The sequence below is a fragment of the Euprymna scolopes genome, chromosome 4 (assembly GCF_053919585.1).
Source record: "Euprymna scolopes isolate OS-2025 chromosome 4, ASM5391958v1, whole genome shotgun sequence".
Taxonomy (NCBI): domain Eukaryota; kingdom Metazoa; phylum Mollusca; class Cephalopoda; order Sepiida; family Sepiolidae; genus Euprymna; species Euprymna scolopes.
In genome coordinates, this window is record NC_136485.1 from 71,159,685 (window position 1) to 71,167,640 (window position 7,956).

General features: G+C 40.2%; 1 long non-coding RNA gene across 2 annotated transcripts; it reads left to right on the plus strand.

The window, feature by feature from the left end:
• Positions 1–2,768: 2,768 nt before the first annotated feature.
• On the plus strand, positions 2,769–7,631 carry LOC145268378 (uncharacterized). 2 transcript variants are annotated; one of them, XR_013864889.1, is made up of 2 exons: positions 2,769–6,658; positions 6,954–7,631. It is a non-coding gene; the product is annotated as an uncharacterized LOC145268378 (long non-coding RNA). The 2 variants fall into 2 exon arrangements; XR_013864888.1 differs by lacking the exon at positions 2,769–6,658 and adding an exon at positions 6,665–6,904.
• Positions 7,632–7,956: the final 325 nt, after the last annotated feature.

The window sequence follows — 7,956 nt, forward strand, 5'->3', positions numbered from 1 at the left end:
TTATGACGCAGAAGATTGGGCTGTCTCAAACCTCCCTTGCTCAGATTTCGAACACAGACATCTCTGCAAACATAATGCTTACCCTCGTTCCACAAGAGTGAGTCGAGGTGCGCCTGTAAGCTGATTCGTCATTTTGCAGGGAGGGGAAGTACAGACAGACGGTAAAGGATGAGTGGGAAGACTATGTAGCACACGCCTCCGCCCGACCCTTCAAGAACAATTTCCTTCGAATCCAAGTTTTGACAGTGGATTTGACGTTGGTCTCTACTTCTGACCAGTTTTTCCCCAGCTGGAGACCTGTTCCGAACCATACACCGAGGATGCGGACCGGGCCGTCAATCCAACTGAAGATGCTCGGAAGCGAATTTACTCTGGTCCAAGCACCCAAACGCAGACCCAACGACTTGCTGCGATTGAAGACAGCCCCTGTAACTTCTTCATATCGAGCAAGCGTCTCAGTGATCGCTTGAATGTCCGTGGGGCAAGACACGAACACAGTGATGTCATCAGCGAACACGGAAACCCTGGCTTGTGTGCCTCCAAGGAGAGCTATCCTGCGCAGGACTGGTGTAGTCGCCTTGTCCCTTAACTTGCAAAGGAGGGGTTCCAACACCAGGACGTACAACAGAGGCGACAGCGGACAACCCTGCCGCACCGACCGAGAGACGGCGAATGACTCCGACAGCTTACCGTTGATCTGCACCGCTACTGTCGGCCTGTCATACAGTACAAAGATTCACTTGCAGAAGTCCAGATTAAAACCGGCGGCCTCTAGCACAGATCCCAGGAACCGATGGTCCATCCTATCGAAAGCCTTGGACTGATCCAAACTGATCAGCGTGGCCTCGGCGTCGTCTTCTGTCCTCTCTATGATCGTGCGGATCAAATGAAGATTGTCCTGTCTCGATCTCCCCTTCACAACATAGCTCTGGTCTGGTTCGATCAAGTCAGTGATGACAACCTGCAAGCGATTCGTAAGAACCTTGGCACAAAATCTTTAACTCTGTGTTAAGCAGAGTCAAGGGCCTGAAATCGTCTAAATCTTCCTCTCTACCATGCCGTTGACCATCCTCAGCAATGTGATCACTCCCTTGGTCACTTGCCCAGGGATGGAACCCTGGACAAACCAATGGTTGAGCATATCCTTAAGAATAGGAACCAACAAGTGCGATAGCCTCAAGTAGAATTTGTAGGGTAGACCATCAAGCCCTGGGGACTTGAGGCAGAGCGAGCCGGCCAAATAGCTGCCAAACTCTTCGACCCTGAGTCTGGGTAGTTGGATGAAGCGCTCGGATAGATGCTCCCGAAACCCCTTGCAGATCTCCTGTGTCGACACAAGGGCATGCGCTTCCAGGTTGTTTACTTTTCGAATGTACCCGTCCAAGCCACACCTTAGAGCAGTCTTATGCTCAACAGCGTCAATGTTAACAGCCTCGTTGGAGACTTTCATTAACCTAGCCCTAACTATCTGGCCCTCGTACCGCTTGCTAGCCAAGCGGTTGAGGTCTTGTTTAGCTAGCGCTAACTCTAAAGGGTCCCTCCCTTCCACCACCCGGGTCAGCCTATTCTCTATACGCTTCTTGGCCTTAGCCTTATCTAGCAGGAGGCGTTGGCTGTACTGGACCGAGAAGCGTCTGATCTTAGCTTTGAGACTAACCCACCTCTTACTCCCAGTAATCCCCACTAATGCCCGCTGGATTAACTCTGTAACCTTCAACCGGTAGTCCTCCAGCTCCAACAAGGTGCTGTTGAACTTCCAGTATCTGGCTAGTTTTGGCCTAGAGCTCAAGTTCAAACAGGCCATAACAAGTTTATGGTCCGAGTGTCCTAAAAATTGAAACGTGGGGCAAAATATGAAGTTTACATCGCCTCTTCTGACTAACATCCGATCCAAGTAAGTACTTGAATGGGAAGGCACATTAGGATGCCACATCCGCATCTCCCACTCCGGGTGATCCATGCAGAATCTGTAGACCAGGTCGCACGAAGCCATCAGGTCTGACAAACTGCTGTCGCACAACACCGACCCGCTAGTCCCCCTGACCTTATCTATCTTGGGATCAAGGATGGCATTCCAACAAACTAAAGCTAACCCGACCAAGTCACGTCTACCAAAGAAAGTGTTGTCAGTCCCGAAAACAGCAAACTCCCAAAGAAGGGATCGGTTTTGGGTCCAGACTACCACACAATGGCGTCGGTCTGGGGGAGCAAATAGGGTTCTGACTCCCCAAAAAGGGGGTCGGTCCCACTAACAAAAGTTAGTGCATCACGAAAGTGACAAAAGTGACACCTTAAACTTAACCCGGAGGTCAAGTGGCGAAACCCTTTGAAAAAAATCAAAAATGGGGTAACTGGGAGGACAGATACTACGCTTTGATCTTCGCCAAAAGGCCAAAAAAGGGTATTTATTTGCTACCCAACCGAGCAAATAAGACACAAGGCCGATTTTTAATGTGAGGATTGAAGGGGAAATGGGGACCAACTTCCCGGGGAGTAGGGGAGCTGGATAGTGACAATTGGTATGAAGGGTTGCCCCTACATTGACCAAGGTCTTATATGTGGTGTCGCCTCCACATATGGTCTTTGCTTGCAGTATTTGCTGAAACAGATACTACTCTTTGATCTTGGCTAAAAGGGCGAGAAAAGGGTATTTATTTGCTCCCCCACCGAGAAAATTAGGCCCAAGGCCGATTTATAATGTGAGGAGTGAAGGGGAAATGGGGACCAACTCCCCGGGGAGTAGGGGAGCTGGATACTGACAATTGGTATGAATGTGGCACTATTTCCTTGTGCCACTGTTTCTAACACACTCTGCAGCATGGACGGGTGGTAAATTGTCCATGAGCGTAGAGATACAAGGAAACCCCCTTCCCATAATCCCCTTGCTATCTTTTTTTTTTTTTCCTGCACGACCACCATGATGTGAGGACGCATATTTTGTCTCTCCGTAAATGGGAGGGGGAGACCCCCTCCCTCAACACTAGTTAGGGTAGGTTAGTTAGCTTCGAAAAGTCTATTATCCAGTTTCAATTGTAAAAATTAATTGTAAATTGTTTTTTTTTTGTAATATATATTGTATCTCTAATGTAAAATAAAATAGTTAGTTATACCTTATGTATATTACAATTGTGTCGCGTGTCATTTTTCTTGTGTCTGCCATGAATGCCTTCATAAATGTCTGAAGTCGAAAGGCGGCCCTGAGGACAAAGAGATGAAGATTCCCACCAGAATGCCACCAGGGTGAAGAGATCATCTTGAGAAAAGAAAGCAGCCACACCCAGATCCAACATCTCAGGTATGATTTTCTTCTTACTACACAGACCCTAATGACTGGCCCATCTTCATATCTTCCCGAGACCGCTTTAAGACATTTACTATAACACGTCTGTCGGTCACACCTCCGTGACCGGCTGATTGTGGTATAAATGTTGCCTTAAGATTCAGGATTGACCCTGGTTAATTACCAGACGGATCTCGTCGCATCTGTGTCGCAGTATAAATGATGCACTATGACCAAGACATATTGTTTCCCAGCATGGAAATAATTTCGACTCTTAAACCCACGGCACAACCAAAAATAATGACCACTAGACGAATCGAATAAAAAAAAAAATGGTCCACGGTCTTTAAAAACGGAAAAAACTATTATTTCTGGCAAAATTTTTTAAAAAATGGCAGACCAGTACACACGCGCACAAAAAAAAAAAAAACGCACTCAAAAAGAAAATTCAGAACCTGAACAAAAAATTGTCTTGCACCTACAAAAAAAAAAAAAAACGGTTTACAAAAGATCGATTTAAAAAAAAAAAAAAAAGAGTATTGAAAGTAACACTTCGAAAAAAAAAAGTAAGAAATGTGTCCCACACAAAAAAAAAAAACAGAGATGAGAAAAAAGTGTCTCTAGAATATGCAATATCTCTTTCTCTCTCACGCTTTCTCTCTTTCTGTCTCTCTCAAGATATATATCTATATGTGTGTATATCTATGCATCTTGTTATTACATGAAAGAAAAAGAAAAAAATCCTTCAAACACGAAGCTCGAAAAATAAATTTAAAAAAAAAAAAAAAAAGGAAAGAAAATAAAGGATACCTAACATTTTTTATCTGATCTTTATTTCAGGTTTATAAAAATATAGGACTTTTTAAAAAAATTCTTTTGACTTTGCAAGTGTTAGATTCAGATTTGAAAAAATAGAACTTTTACATTACATTTTATTCCATGAACAGTTGATGTGTTTATTTTTCAGGTTAGGTACCAATTTACGCTGAAACATAAGGGGACTTTTTGATTTGATAATGTTTTTTATTTATTTTTTTTGTCTGTTAAAAAAAAAAAGAAAAGAAGGGAAAGAAAAAATATTATCGCTAAAAATTTAGATTACATAATACGAAGTTTTCTTTGTGTGAGCGCCTTACAAAATTGATAAAAACAAGATTTTTTCTATTTTATTTTTTTTTAAACTCGTAGAAATATTTAATGTCTACCTGTCACTCATTTTTTAAAACAATGCCCGCACATGGGAAAGATAAGCGAAGATGACCTCGTCATGGTGTTTGGTAGGTTGTTAAGGGATGGGTGGTAGAACAACGCTGCCTGCCTCTCTCTCTCTCTTCTTCTCTCTATCTCTCTCTCATTCCCTTACCTGTGAGGACGAGAGAGTGACTTTTAAAATCGTCGAAGATTTTTTTTTTTGTTATTACGTAATGGTGTTATGAGGGTGGTGGGGTGTGTAATGGCATCGCTCTGCCTCTATCCCCTTCTTTTTCCCCTCATTCTCTTTCTCTACTCTTGCGTTTTAATGATTGTATAGCTAAACCCCCATGGCTGATTGCAGGAGGGCATATAATAACGAATTAACTTGGAGTTTTTTAAATTTTTCTACCAAGTTTAAAGAACAAAATTATTTATGCTTCGTTAAATTACATTAAATGATGTCTTCAATTGGTTTTTATTAAAAATAAAAACTGAGACGATTATTCAAACAGCACTTAAAGTACTTTTTTGAAGTCTTCGAGTGTTTGGAAAAGCCAACTGTTACATGATTACGTTAATTTTTTAAGAGTTCTCTGAAATGTTCATAGTTGTTTTTGAAGAAAAAATTACGCTATTACATTTCGAATATTCTCTGAATTTTTAATAATTTCTAAGGAAATATTGTTTGACTAACGAAAGAGATTTTCCTGAACTCTAGATGATTTTAAGGAAGAATTATTCGAGCAAATTCTTTAATTTAAGGTTTATTTGAAATTGGACCGTATGATAGGGGTCCCTGAAATATTGACTGAGGAGTATATACGTAAAATTGAATTAATTATTAAGAAAAAAAAAGATTTCCTCAGTCTAGAAAGATCTCTCTTTAATTGAAACTTTAATTTTTTCGAGCTGTTAACTATACAGAACTGGTCGTTAACTAATGTGACTCCCAGGTGTGGCGGGAGTTTATTAATTCGAAATAATCCTTGTGAGTGAGTTTAGGAAAAGAATTGCTTTTAAATGATAAAATAATTACTTTGGAAAATAAAGTTAATTAACGTGAAATGTTTCTGAATTCGAAATGACCTTGATAATGACCTATAAGAAGAAATGATTTTTAAGAATCAATTAAATAACTTTAAATGTACACTGAATTTTAAAAATAATAATTACGAAATGAAAAAGTTTTGGGATGTCTCTGAATCTCATTGTGAAGGGTGAATTGATTCAAAATGAATTTTCTATGATCTTTTCGGAAGATTAATTTTAATAATGAACCAAATGTTTGGAATAATTTTTGAATTGTATTACGAAAAATGGGTCTATTCGAAGTTTATGACCTTTTGAGAAGATTGGTTTTTATAATAATAAATGAATTACTTTGGAAAGAAGTTAACTAACATAAATTGATTTTAACGATGAACCAAAATACTTGAAATAATTTTTAAATTTTGGAATTAAATTTTAATGATCTTTTGTAAATCAAGTTTTGAAAAAATACACATACTTTTTAAATGTACCCTGAAATTTGGGAAAAAGTTAATTATGAATGTAATAACTGAAATGCGTTTGCATTGTGTAAACAAATTCTAATTGTGACCGAGGTGCTCTGAAATGATTTTTTAAAAATGTTTTCTTTTTAAGAAAAAAAAATTGTTAACACCCTATTTCATTGATTTAATGTATACCAGGTTTCTGAATTGTTTATTTTTGGAAATTTTTTTCCCCCTAATTGAGTATTCTAACTCATGAAGGCTGAGTGCCCTTCTTAATTAATTCTTTATATTATTAATAAATATTCCGTGGTGGATGGTTTTTATTGGTCGCTCGGCGGCAGACTCCTTGCTCTAACAGAATTAATTGGATTAGATCCTCTGAAGACCGAGGTTTTACTAAAATCCATATAGGTCGGCGTGATGAGGTCACGTAACCCCGACTTATCTAAAATACATTATACTGGTTGCTGAAGAGAGCGTAAGTCCAGTAACTGAAGTAATAACTTGGAATACATATAGGACGGCGTGATGAGGTCACGTAACTCCGACTTGGTTAAAATACATTATACTGGTTGCTGAAGGGAGCGTAAATCCAGTTACGGAAATAATGTTATGCAGACTAAATTAAAAAACGTATAGGTCGGCGTGATAAACTCACGTAGAATCCGGCTTAGTGAAATACGTATAGGTCGGCGTGATAAACTCACGTAGAATCCGGCTTAGTGAAATACGTATAGGTCGGCGTGATAAACTCACGTACAATCCGACTTAGTGAAATACGTATAGGTCGGCGTGATAAACTCACGTAGAATCCGGCTTAGTGAAATACGTATAGGTCGGCGTGATAAACTCACGTACAATCCGGCTTAGTGAAATACGTATAGGTCGGCGTGAATAAACTCACGTACAATCCGGCTTAGTGAAATACGTATGGGTCGGCGTGATAAACTCACGTAGAATCCGGCTTAGTGAAATACGTATAGGTCGGCGTGATAAACTCACGTAAAATCCGGCTTTGTTAAAAAAATATTATACTGGTTGCTTAAGAAAGTGTAAATCCAGTAACTGAAATCATGAGGTCATTGCCTCGATGGAGGGCGAGGATGATTACCCTCTCTGGTATTTGAAGCAGTATACCAGTCTACCAGGAGCCTGGTGGAAAAAAATAACTTGCTTCACTGAGTTCCTGATGGAACGTAGAGCATGGGGACATTGATTGCTGACGGCCGGTTGACGCACCATTCACGGAAAATTAGGGACTTCTGAAATTTATGAATGCTCATAAATTTCGGATAGCATAGGGAGGGATGTGGCACTATTTCCTTGTGCCACTGTTTCTAACACACTCTGCAGCATGGACGGGTGGTAAATTGTCCATGAGCGTAGAGATACAAGGAAACCCCCTTCCCATAATCCCCTTGCTATCTTTTTTTTTTTTCCTGCACGACCACCATGATGTGAGGACGCATATTTTGTCTCTCCGTAAATGGGAGGGGGAGACCCCCTCCCTCAACACTAGTTAGGGTAGGTTAGTTAGCTTCGAAAAGTCTATTATCCAGTTTCAATTGTAAAAATTAATTGTAAATTGTTTTTTTTTTGTAATATATATTGTATCTCTAATGTAAAATAAAATAGTTAGTTATACCTTATGTATATTACAATTGTGTCGCGTGTCATTTTTCTTGTGTCTGCCATGAATGCCTTCATAAATGTCTGAAGTCGAAAGGCGGCCCTGAGGACAAAGAGATGAAGATTCCCACCAGAATGCCACCAGGGTGAAGAGATCATCTTGAGAAAAGAAAGCAGCCACACCCAGATCCAACATCTCAGGTATGATTTTCTTCTTACTACACAGACCCTAATGACTGGCCCATCTTCATATCTTCCCGAGACCGCTTTAAGACATTTACTATAACACGTCTGTCGGTCACACCTCCGTGACCGGCTGATTGTGGTATATGAAAGGTTGCCTCTACATTGACTTAG